Raw genomic sequence first — 13,430 nt, 5'->3', positions numbered from 1 at the left:
TGTTTTATCTGGAACTTTCTTTACAGTAAGGCTATTTTTATAGAAAACTTTCCGAAACACATATTCTTTCTCTTGGAATCTTTTGCAATTATTATTCTATTTTTTATATAATGTGCTTTAGATCATGTGTAATATTCATTTTGTTCTTACCTTGTTTTATTGACCATTACCTAGTTTTATTTTGTTCCGACATTATGCTTTTATCTTTTCCAGAATGTCCATTAATAATCAATAATAATAACAATAATAACAATATGAACGATCGGATGAATTTATGAAATTCTATTTGGTGATCTAGTTAAGGGACTGTGATTAACTTTCTCCCAGGCTTAATCTCTTTTTAAAACAGTATGAATGGTCCTTTTTCAGCCTTGTGCCACTATACCCTGCATCAATATTTTTGTCTCAGGCTTAATATGAGAGTCAATATAGCTACCAATATGTGTAAAGCAAATCACTGCAATATTTCATTCATATTTTATTGAAGCATTTAAGAATCATTTTCAGTTTTCTGTGAATTATCTTCACTTTTTTCAATCTGAATTATCTTTATTTTGCTCAAGTCTTTAAGTCGCAACTTATTTTACTAATTTCTATTCAAGGGTCATCGTTTCACTTAATAAAACTATAGTTTAAACTTTACGTATTATATCATTCTCGAGTATGATCCAGTAATTGGAAACCGATTACATTTATGTAATTTCGCAATATGTCTTTTGCGTGCAACAATCACGTTTGTTATCTTTTATTACTGATTTAATTTTTTCTGCAATTTCTAATTTCAATAGTTTTTTCGCCATTTTCAATTTTAGATAGCAGCATTAGCTAAAATAATAGCTTATTCAGTTACATTACAGTTTGTGTCATTCATTTTTTAATTCAAAGAATGAAAGGAATTTTATTTAATTTGTTTTGTTATCATACGAGCAAGGATAAAGTTTGATTGTGTATATAAATTAAATCCTGCTAATTCTTTTAACCACCGAGCGTATTTAAACATGGAATTCCATTACCTTTTAACATTAACGTCAGATCTAAATATACCATTTAAAAACAACTTCAGAAAACTGATAACTTCATTTAGCATGTCTCTGCAATTATTTACCAACCTTTTCATCGATTTCTCGTCTTAATTTTCACTTTAACTTAACAAAACTGATTAAACAATATCTCTTCCTTAATTGAAGCATTAATAATCTATCTGGAAAGAGAAATTTTCTGATTGAAAAACTAACAGACCAGCATCTGCGCGTACCAGAAGTTTCGTTTTACCCCTATCTACAAGTATTGACTAGAGAAATAGCGTTGGGCTCAGAGTAATTGAGCGGTTAACCGCAGAAGCATTGCATCGATTGAGCTAACGGAGAGTATTTTTCCTTCAGACTTGCTTTTAATTATTTGCAGAATCCTCTAATCTGTTAAGTAAAGTTGTTCTCTGTTTGATTAAGCGCGATTAATGAAGACCAGGAGGGGTAGGTCTGGTTTATCTACTGTTTTCTATTTCAGACTTCTTCAAACTCTTTTCTGAATTGAAATAGTAACAAATTTTGAACGAAATTGATCGCTCACGGAATGAAAGCTACATTTTTAATAGTTTATGTGAAACATGCTAATTAGTTAAAAGCTTATTTCTAGTTACGTAATTTTAAAGCAAATATTTTGTGAGTTAACATTCAGCAAGCAACAAACAAATATTATTAGAATAATATATATATATATATATATATCCTCTCTAATATGTTTGAGTTGTTCACCCTATTTAGTTTCATAAATATGTTTTTGTCGTAAGAAAACATCAAATTTTTGGATAATATGTGGATATAATGGTAAATATGTGGATAATAATATACATCCTGCTACCACTAGATCTATTTTACTGACGCAAATAATAGGAAAGAATTTCACCACGCGATATTGCCTGATACGACAATGAACGTTTTGAAACTGGTTTTGTTTTAACTTATTGCGTTAAAGCATTAAAAAAGGTTTAGCGTTATTAAAACAGACTGAACAACGAAAAGGTATCAAAAAAGTTTGTCGTAACTTTTTGATTAGGTTCAATTACGCATACTAATTTTGATTGTGAATCTTCAACTGAATGTTGTATAAGAGGAGGCATATTATCTTCTTCGTTTGGTTGTAAATATCTTCTTCGACTGACGTACAAGCAATTCATGCACAATAGTAGGTAAAAAAAAAACATAGGTTGGTAAAAAAATAGTAGGTAAAAAAACGCAAACACAAATAATGACACTTAAGCAGATTCAAGATCGTTACTGTACTTTCTTCAGTGTCGTAGTATAAAATGAAAAATCGTTTATTCTGCGTTTGGAATCTGAAAAATGTGTTTTTAATTAACGGTTACAAAATGATAGCATGTCTGCTTACATTCTTTTTGCGTCACTTTCGTTCTAGAACTAATTGAAGTTTCATTTAAATTTTTTTTTATGTTTTACTGATACATATCTTTTTATGTTAATAATTTTTATTCGGTATTTAAATAAGAAAATGTAATTTTTAATCTAGAAGCCTCTTTAAGGACATCTCTGATATTATGTATTAGTATTTGTAAAGATATATGACATACATTAAATAGGGAACTATTGATATATGGAATTTTGAGCTGCATTTTAGCATTACAAATCAACAAACACTTTTTAACTAGGATCTACAATGCAGAATCTAATATCCTGAAAATCATTCCAGTTCTTTAAGATATTGAGAATGGAATTTTGATTTACTTTCAAAACTTTTCAAAATGCATCTTACGAAATTTTTCACTACTAGTTGTACTCTATTAAAATATCTCCAGGATTTTTACAGTTTAGCATTACAAATCAAATCCAAGCTGCATTTCAGAAATAAAAATCTAAAATATTTTTTAACTAGGAGTGACAAAACAGTGTCTAATATCCTAAAAATTATTTCAGTGCTTAAAGATGTCGAGAATGGCACTTTAATTTACTTTCGAAACTTTTTAGAATGCGTTTTACAAAATTCTTCACAACTAGTTGTACTCCATTAAAATATTTCCAGATTTTTGGGATAAGTGGAAAACTGAATCCATCTATCTTGTTTCTTAATAGAAAGAAAATGTTGAGAGTTTTAGGCAAAGGGGTAAACAGATGCCTTGCGCAGCGTGAATGGAGATCCAATACGTGTTCTATTCATCCGTCACCCAGTAAAATTCAATTTACGACATGGTCATAGCGTCATTTCCCCTGCTGCCAACGCTAAAGAAGAAATTCTATTGTAAGCGATGTGATTTGTATGAGCCATTCATCATAGCTGTGTCATAAGCTGTCATAAGAGTTGCTGGTTCGTAAATAACTATAGAAAACTATGGCACTATATTTCCTTGAGGATCGTTTTCGATGCTTAAATTGTCCGCTTGGTTCCTTCCTGTCTTCTATAGGCGTGAGTTTTGGAAAAGAATGTTGCAGTTTAGGGTTAGAGAAAGAAGAATGTGCGGTTGTTAAGTGTAAAGATATGATAGAGTTTTGTGGTTAGTTATTTCATACCCTAAATGGGTCACACCTGAGGAGAGGTTGTAATTTCTGAGGGAAATATAATGATTGTAATTTGCAATAAATATGGTAGCAATCTTTGTCATTGTAAATAAAAAGATATACATTTCAAAATTAGAAATCTGATTCAGGTATTCCCATTTTTTAGGTGATACACTTATTTTTCAATGATCATTTATTTACAACTTCAGGAAAATGCAGTATTTTCTTGCTATTGATTCTGCCATTGTATTACAGCATGAGGATACATTGTGCTTCGTGAAAAAAAAACTTTAAGAAATCTTTAACTATTGTTAATTCGTTTATTTCAGTAGTTGACACATACGTTTAGCTTACTCGACTAACTCATCTTCATTTGTTATTTGGGAAGCCTCCTCCTAAATGCTGTACTTGCAATACTTCACTCATTCATCAAATCTAAATAGTTTGCCCTTGTTTCAACCAAAATCTTATCTTTCATTACAGCTCTATTTTATGTATAAAAAACTTGTTAGACGAAGTCAATCATCCTAACATCTATACATTTTGATTTTCTATTGATATTTCACTGAATTATCGTATTTTAGAATTTTATCTTATTTTATTCACTTTTGAATTCATCAGTTTCGGCAAACTGTTTTATCAATTTCGCGGAATTTAGTTTGAGAAATTTTTCAGCATACAATTTACTTTTGATTTTTTTAAAACTTCTTTATTGGCTCATCATGCTCATTTTTGGACCATGTGCAATTAAGTCTTATATTCAGTTCAATTCAATTCCAGTAGTTGACACCTTGTAACAAAAACACAATTTTGGGTAGTAATTCTTGATGGAGAATAATGTAGAATATTTCAATTATGGATCTTGTAATTCCCTTTCTTATAACTTTAAATGAATGTAATAAGTACTTGGTTTTGTCACTTTACGACCTATTACTCAGTTTATACATTATTCAATAAACATCATTACTTTATTTACTTAAAATTTCGTAAAATTATTCAGAACAGGTATGGTGATACTATATATTAAAATTCCAATTTAAAATTAAATATTTATTTCGAAATAAACATCGTAAAAAGTTTTTTTCTTCAAAATAATAAAATAAAAGCGTTTCAATATTTGTTCCAATAAGGCTTTCTCTCTATTTTTAATAAAAATAGCTATATTTTAGAAGAACTTATAAATTTGAAGCATTCATTAACTGAAATTAGTACGTAACAGAAATTTCGTTAGATATTGATTACTAATATTTCTTTTCTCGCAGCAAATAAAATTAGGCAAGCGTGCTTCTATTTGGTTTCAGAAAAATATTAAACACTGAGTATCTGAAACATCTGCGTATTATGAGATGAAATCCCAGTAGTAAATATTCCACGATACATTTCCCCTCTCCCTATCTAACTAATTTCCCACAATCCTCTTTTGCTCGAATAAGTAGAAAGGAAGAAACTAAGTAGGAAAAAAAAACCTTTCAAAGGGTTTGATTCATCGCCAAAAATCGGTCTTGGCGAAATTAATTGATGCAAATCTCGCAATTACGCAATGTGCTGCCATTTGCATACAATTACGGTTCGAGAGAAACCGAATCGGCAAAGTTGTATGCAAATGCAATGGGGGTCTCGAAGGAATGAGATACATTTTGGGTGGGCACGGGGTGGGATTGGATCTTACAAAATTAACAACGAAAGAAAAGCTAAAAGGGAAAAGCTTGTTTCATGTTAATGGATATGGATTTTTAGGAGTGTATTTCTGATACATTGAACACAAACGGAAAATAATAATAAAAAAGAAAGGTTTTAAATGAAGAGGTGGTATTTGAATGAGAAAAGCGATGCATCATATTACGGTACTTTATTTAGTCGCCAGTTTTCGATAAAGGAAGAGATCAGGAAAATTATCATACAATAAAAAAATGAAAATCCTTCTTTTGGAGTTCCAATGTAGCTCTAATAAAGTCGTCTCTCAAAGATGGTATTTAATCAATTCTGTTTAATTTCTGCGCTTTCCAAATATCTCTCTCCCTCTAAGTAAAGTGTCTTTTAATTGAGGATTTATTTATTTTAATTAATTCTGGAAAGAGTTTCTTAATCTATTTTTATTCTTCAAACATTTATTTATTATATAAAGCAATATTGTACTTTCCATTGAGATAACCTTACAATGTTTCAAAAACATGTAATTTTGACTATGCTAAACTAAAAAAGCATAAAAACTAAATTATTTTTTTGAGAGTTAAACACGCATTCATAACAGGAAAGTTTATTTATTTGTATTTTTTTATTTTTTTCTTATTTTTTACAAAAATTAAATTTTTTGCATTGCAGGAAGAAAATCTTATAATGTGAAGAATATATAACATGTTCCCTCTGCTTAATTAAAAAAAAATATTTATTGGATTATAACATTCATTTTAGAATAATTATTTTTTCAGCTATTTCAAAAGTTTCATCTTTCAAAAATGTATTCATAATGTAGCGAATATTTTTTTAATCTCAGTTAATCTAATCTTATTAAATTATGAAAATATGCATTTTCCGACTACTTAATTTATGGTGGGGGAACTTATCTCCATGCTTTAGATTAGCCTAATTTTAAAATGTCTTATTAACTCTGAGGTAAGCATCGTTTTTTTTTTAGGAATATGTCCTCCTCAGTAATGTTAATACAGTCCAAGATGTGTTCCAAAGATGCTGAGGTATTGCAGCTAGTATACGGTGGGAAAATTATCATTCCATTTTTAAATCTCATGTACTTGAGGTTACCAATTCCGAGTTTACACAGAATTGGTGAGATATCGAGGGATTTCATACATCAAAAAATTACCAGCGGATTTGTTGTCATACCAATTAAAAGTAGAGGCTTGAGGTTGATGTAGCTGGTTTAGTTTCCTTCTCAAAATGGAAAGAGGATTATTATCGGAGAGGTTTCATGTTCTTTAGCCTCAAATAGGTCAATGACGCAGGATTTCTCCACTGCTTCAACATTTTAATTTGCTGCTAAATTGAAAAACATACTATGTTACTCTTGCTAAGAATTAAATGCATATTTTTCCCAAGAAGTTTCTTTAAGTGATAATAATGACTATTTGCATGTTACCCTCATGAAATTAAGTAAAACTCAATGGTTAATTCATGGTCTGCAAAAATAAACATTTACTTGTTATAACTTAACCATTAAATTAAAAATAATGTTCTAATAACATGCATGCAATTGAAATTTCACTGCAATTTCAAAAAAGCGAGAAGAAAAAAATTTCAACTGGAAAAAGAACAAAGCAATTAGATTTTTCCTTTTTTATTAGTTTGTATGAAGATGTAGTTTAATGAAGATTAAAAAAAGATTAGTTCATATAAAGATAATAAAGATTAGTTTATATAAAGATATATATATATATAAAGATATCTTAGCTGGCATCACTTCAATTACCAGACCACTGGCAATCCATCAATAATAAATCAGTTAGATAAAAACCAATAAGAATAAGTTTTATTGGAACTGGAATACCATATCGTTCGATAGGAAAAGTGCAAATAGCTAGTTGCATAGCCACAAAATTTTGACAGTTGTTTAATTTATTCCACGCAAGGATGTAGTTCAGCCTTTGGCTCAGACATCTCTTCAATGACCTTGTATACACCTAAAAAACGATACAAAATAACAACATTTAAAATTTAGAAGAGAAATGTGTATATAATTATATTCTTTGAGATGCTTATAAAATCTAATTCATTCAAGACTTGTTTTTTAGGTGAAAAATTCTTGAACACATATGAACAAAATAAGTATCAAATTATGCATTTGATCATTAACATTACATCAACAGTGTAATTTTATTTCAAAAAATATTTTTAGTCAAATATATATTATAATGACGGACACACAAACGTTAATAATAAAACATTCTACTCTTACAAGTGGAGATGGAGCAAAAATCTACTTATTGAAAACTGGGGATCGTGGTCTCTGTTTATACGCAGTAGGGTGCATATTGAATCTGAAAGCTCTCCTGTTAATGTTCTACAGAAGTTACAAGAAGGATATCAGGATCAGTTGTCAACTTAACCGAGATCAATATTACGAAGCGGTTTCAGCATATATGCTTAAAACAAGGCATGATTAATTTATTACCTCTTCTGGAAACGATATAATTATATTTATAGTGAAATTGTGCATTGAATTTCTTTAGATTTTTTACCTATCTTGAAGATTAGATAAAGATATTAGATTTTTTTTTCATTTCTCTTAGTTCAGAGCATCATCTTTTTGATGGTTCATCTTTAAAGTTTAAACCATTTACATTAAATTAAACTTTCCTAGAATAAAACAATTTATTTTTATTCAAAATATGTTTGCAGACTTTATTTTCATCAGATTTTGTTGCGTTTAAATAAATAATATACGTTGTTTAGTGACAGATTTATAATACATATTTTTCCCTTTTACGAAATTCTGAGAATTGAAAAACAATGCATTGCATGTGATATTTCGTACAAAGCAATAAAGGTTGTCTTTTTTATCAATATTGAAATATATTTTCTGCTTATTGCCTAGAAAAGCGACAAGATAAAAGTAAACTTCTGTAAGCAATGCGTATATTCAGAATGCGTTTCTTACTATTGAATAAATTTATATAGAAAGTGTTTCGTTGTGATGGCAACGTTTCGAGCTGTAGTTTCCCAAAACAATATTCATGGAAAGTGTTAGAGAACCAATGAAATCAGAAACAGTCCTCTTATTGGAAATATATTCTTATAGATCTTATGTCACCGAATAAAATTGCTGGCATTTTCGCTATGAAGTGAAACTTAGATATCTTATAAAATAAGTTAAAATATTCCTATAGACTTTCTAAGATATTCTATTTTCCTTATAAATGTCAAGTTCTTTGAATCTCTTTCAAAGCATATAAAAAGTTTTTAATATAATATAAAATGTATTAAAGCTATTGATATACACTTTTTCAATGTTTGCTATTTGTGTTTACGTGGTAACAATATTCTCTAAGTATATAGGTTTTGTGAAAAAAACTTTTTCAAAGCGAATATTTTGAAGCTATTTCTGTTAAAAGTTTGTACAGAAAATCAAACATAATTTAAAAATAGTAAGCAAAATAAGAAGCATACTGAATTTTTAGTCATTATTGAAAAAATTTCAGTTCGCAGTTTTTAAAAAAAAAGTGTTTAATACTTCGACGGAACTTTCAAAATTAAATTTTATTTCTTCCCCCTCTTTCATTTTTCACTTCAATTTTCGTCTTCTTTTTTTTAAACTTATATTTGCTCAGATGTTTCTCTTTTTTTCGAAGAAGCCGTTATCACATTTAATTATCAAAAGAATAAACTTATAACTACAGTACTATTCAATTGGTTTTTAAACATTGTTTTAACAAATAAGTTACCGACTGGTCTGTGTAGGGGGCAGGGAACTCTCCTTGCATCAGAAAGGTCCTGGGTTCGAATCCCGGGCAAGGCATGGATGTTTCTTTCTCTCTCTCTGCGTTCTACGTCCTTTCTCATTTGGGTGTGAATGTGACCCGCCCTCTAAACGTGTTGTGGTTACGTGAATGGCGTGGCAGAAGTCAAATTCCTGGCCATAGATGGCGTCACTGAAAAACAGGAACAATCGCACCTCCACTGCCTAAACAGGTGACAAAAAAATAAATAAAATTAAAAAAGGATCGAATTGAAAACACTAGAATAAAACAAAAAATTTTATATAATTTTTGTATAATATTTTGATATTTATTTAAAACAATGTATGCTGAATTTGTAAGGATAAATTTATGCAAAGAGATCAATTTATCAAATTTCTCACTTGTGCGGTCTAACTGACGGTCTATGTTTCGAATGGTTTTTAGGATTGGCGACTAAAATTTCTTCTAGCGTCCACTGTCCCAATTTCAGGACGCTGTTATTCTGGAGTTATAAAAAATAAACTCAAGCACAAATTTTTCCTTTAATAATTAGCACCATATCCATGTAACAAAATCCAAATAAAATTTGCTATTTCTTCTTTATTCCGAGTATAACAATACACATGTTTCAAAAGATTCTTTATTTCTAACTTGCATCCCCTTCAGGTAAAACATTTGAATTTAAAATGTGTTCTTTAATTTTTAAATGCACCAGACATCCTAACAAAATCCTATTCAAATTTACTGTTTCTTCTTTATTCCGAGTATAACAATACACATGTTTCTAAAGATTGTACATTCTTACTTGCAGTACAGAAATTTCTTACTTGCTTACCTTTCAGGTAAAACATTTGAATTCAAAATGTGTTCTTTACTTTTTAAATGCACGTATGCAGCTTTTATGCTTGGAAAAATCTTTCATAACATATTTGTTAGGTTATACGTTTATTTTAAACTGTCTCCTGCTCTTCTAATTGATCTGTATTGTTTAAATGCAAGCATATATAAATAAAGTCTAAATCCTTTTCCTTATTTACACTTATATCGTTTTAATTAAAGCTGCGATCTTCAAAGTTAATGTATACGAGTATTGTGAAAATTCAGGAAACATTTCAGAGAAATGTAGTTTATATAGCACTTTTTTATTCTTTGTTGCATATTACAACGGAATACGGAGAAAGATCAATTTTTGCTAATTCATTGTAACAGAATTTTTAGCAAATCTCAAGTCGAGGCAACTAAATGTTACAAAAAGTTTATCATCATTAGCGAAATAAGAAAACCCTATAAGTCGTCAGAAATATTGCAAATATTTCTAACGTTGCGTCATATTTATTAAAACAAGGAATGAGAATCAAATATGAATTATAAGTTTAAGAAAATCGAATATTAAAGAAATTGTATGTTTAAAATTCAATTTCTCAGGAGCAGTTCAACCAATTTTTTTCAAAATTTGTACTTTCATAAAATTACACTGTATAATTGTGCTTTAAAAAATTACATTGCGTAATAGATCTAATAGATACTAAAAAATTCTGTTAGATTATCTGAGTTACATTGGTATTATATTACCAAGAAAATTCATTCATATTCAAGAATTTATCTCTAATTTATTTTTTAAACTACCGAAATTTTAATAATGAATACCGGATAGTTGTTTTTTTTTAAATCTGAGCAACTGCAAATAAGTGCTTATTTGAAAAAAGTGTTTGAAAGTGAATCACGTTTGGAAGATATGACTTTCAATGCGTAAAAGCTGTATTTCATGTTGTATTTCAAAACCATAAATTATGAAAATGCTAAATTTAATTTTTTTGTCCTAAAATAATGCAAAATAATGAAAAAAGTATGAAAAATAAATTTAATAAACATTTTGGGTTAAGATTGATTCCTAGTACATTAAAATCTGAACATTAAATCGAAATTTATTTCATGTGATTCGTTATTTTTTCAGCATACTGTACGTTAAATGCAAGAAATATTTTATGCATTGTATTAAACCATATTTTTTGATTGATATAGATGTCTAAAAAAGCTTGTAATAATAACTAGTGCAAAAAGCCCACATTTTAAAGCTATAATAATAAATTAAAACGGAAAAAGCCATTTTGACGCATTCAAATATTATTTTTATACTTTTTGTCAAGCGAAAGTTCATTCTTCTAGACGTTTATTATTTTATTGATGTTTCATTTCCAAAAATTAATCTAAGAAGAAATTTTCTTTTTTTTTAGTTTTGGTTATATTTTTAAGACATGAGAAAAGTCTCGAGGGGAAAGTATCAGTAACGATATCAAAGCATTCGCCAACTTGTTTCATGTCAAAACTTCAGTTAAAGCGGAAAAATTTTTCCTAGGGCATGTGTCATTTGCAGAAAAGGACCTCAAAAGGCTGGAACTAGCAAAATTGTCACGTAATGTCTTTCTAGATGTCATACTTTCTTTGCTCTTAGAAAAATGAAAAAAAAATTGAAATTGCGAAACTTTTTTAAACAATTGCGAAGAAAAAAAAAGTCTATACCAAAAAAAAGTGTTGGTATACTTTAAAAAATAACCATAAAGCAACAAAGTGAAATAATTGTTAATTCTTAAGATTTTTTTTTTCATTTATCATAATTTTAATTTGTAAATGATAAAAACTGAGTAAATTACTCGACAATTAATTTTGCTATTATTTGACTTGAAATGCTTTCTGCTTAGGTGTATCATCAGAATATTTTTTTTTATCCGGGTTTGAACAGATTACTCAATTTTGAGTTAAGGATTATAAATATCTAACTCCATTTCTTTGCAATTTTGAACCCTACCCAGAAGACAAGGGACCTCCTTGAACATGCATTGGAACAAACTAGCCTTCGTAGAAGACTTTTTGATTGAACTAAACCGCATTTGCGTTACATGGACAGGAAAACTATGAAAACCTCCTGCGGATAGGCCGACGGCAAGGGATTCTATGATTCGTTTTTCACTTAGGGTATTGTACGTCATCATTGTTTCTGGTGCGAGACGGGAGCATAATTTAAATCTACCAGTCCTTCCTATTATTGAAACTTCACTTCATTAGAAGGCAAACGCTCCATCGCCTGAGCCACTACGGCTCCACTAGAGTAACTGCTAAAACTATAAAATAAATATTTATTTACAACTTAAATATAATTTATAATTTTTTTTAAATTCATTAAAAAAACTCTTTCGATGTACAGCAAGCTTTTTATAGATTTATTATTTCTTTAAGCGGTTTTTAATTATGATGTGAAACTCTATTTTACGCATGTGATGAAACTTTCGTTGGTAAGATAGTCTTTACAGCAAAAATAATAAATTGTTTCATTAAATTAATTAAGGCTACTATGTTGGAAGTTGCTTCTATTAATATGAGAAGCGTCTTTGGGGACATTTTGATCGTTTTTTGCTATTTATTTTGCTAATTTTAATTGTTTGATATTTTTAAAGATACAAGTGAGCTTTGAAACTCTTTTTTTTCATCTTTTTTTTTTAAACTTTTCCTAAATTGTTTCTAGGAATAATATATCAATTTTTTGCCTCTCTGTTGATTAGTAAAATAAAAAATTATGGAAATAACTAAAGCAGTAGAAAAAAGGCACTTTGGCTCTCATAAGAAAAACGTTCATTTTTACATTTTTATGTCTGCTTAAGACTTTGCAGAACTGAAAGCATCATGAAGTTGAATTGTAGAGCAGAAATTATGGTCCACCATGAAATTATGGTCCTAAGCTTTCCATTAAGGCAATGGAGTTAAGTTATGGTTGAGTTGTGTTTTATCAAATGATCCGTGGAATGTGGTAGATTTAGTTAATCTGGTTGTTTTCTCTATAGTAAGAGAAGTTCAATATTATATTTTTTCATGTTAAGCAGATATATCGTTCAGCCATCTATGCGAGAATGAGAATATCAAATTTTGATAGTCCAGAGTCACAAATTAGGGAGTGCAAGACACTGGAAACTCTTCACGTACTTAAAAAAATGGAGGAAATATTGAAATGCCAACGCTAGGACTTAAACCCCCGTTCTGTCGTTTATGAGATTGACAGATTAGCCCTCTTGGCTATAATCTATAGCCAGTTGAAGGGAACGAAGTGGTTTCCTTACGTAGGCCTAGTTGGGGCAATAAAATTCTGGTTATTTAATGGAATTGGGGGAAAGTTAAGAAATGGTTCTTCTCACACATAACAGCTTTAATTCAGCTTTATAGTTACTTGACTTTTTTTGCAAATATGATAAAATAACAATTGAAGAAATTGTTATTTATCCTTTCTTTGCCCGAAAAATTTCAGATATTATATTATGTAATTTTATAGTCATATAATTATAGACACGTTGTAGCAAATTATAGCTCTTGCACATGGAATCCAAACCAATCCACTCAATCTGATGCAAAAGTTATTATTTGATATTGTTCTCCTGCAGTTTTAATTTTCAGAGTTAAATATTTAAGCTAATAAATTCGAAAATAAATTCTAAATATATTTTGAAGGAAAAAGACCTTTTAT

The 13,430-nt window shown here is 29.2% G+C and overlaps 1 protein-coding gene across 1 annotated transcript in view; it reads left to right on the top strand.

Annotated features, from left to right (window-relative positions):
• Window positions 1-13,430, top strand: part of LOC107450269 (protein O-mannosyl-transferase Tmtc3) — a 246,239-nt gene that overhangs the window by 45,489 nt on the left and 187,320 nt on the right. The gene's annotated exons all lie outside the window — the stretch shown is intronic.

This window comes from Parasteatoda tepidariorum, chromosome 4, assembly GCF_043381705.1.
Source record: "Parasteatoda tepidariorum isolate YZ-2023 chromosome 4, CAS_Ptep_4.0, whole genome shotgun sequence".
Lineage (NCBI taxonomy): Eukaryota > Metazoa > Arthropoda > Arachnida > Araneae > Theridiidae > Parasteatoda > Parasteatoda tepidariorum.
The sequence above is the reverse complement of the archived record's forward strand: the minus strand, read 5'-3'. Positions and strand labels throughout refer to the sequence as shown.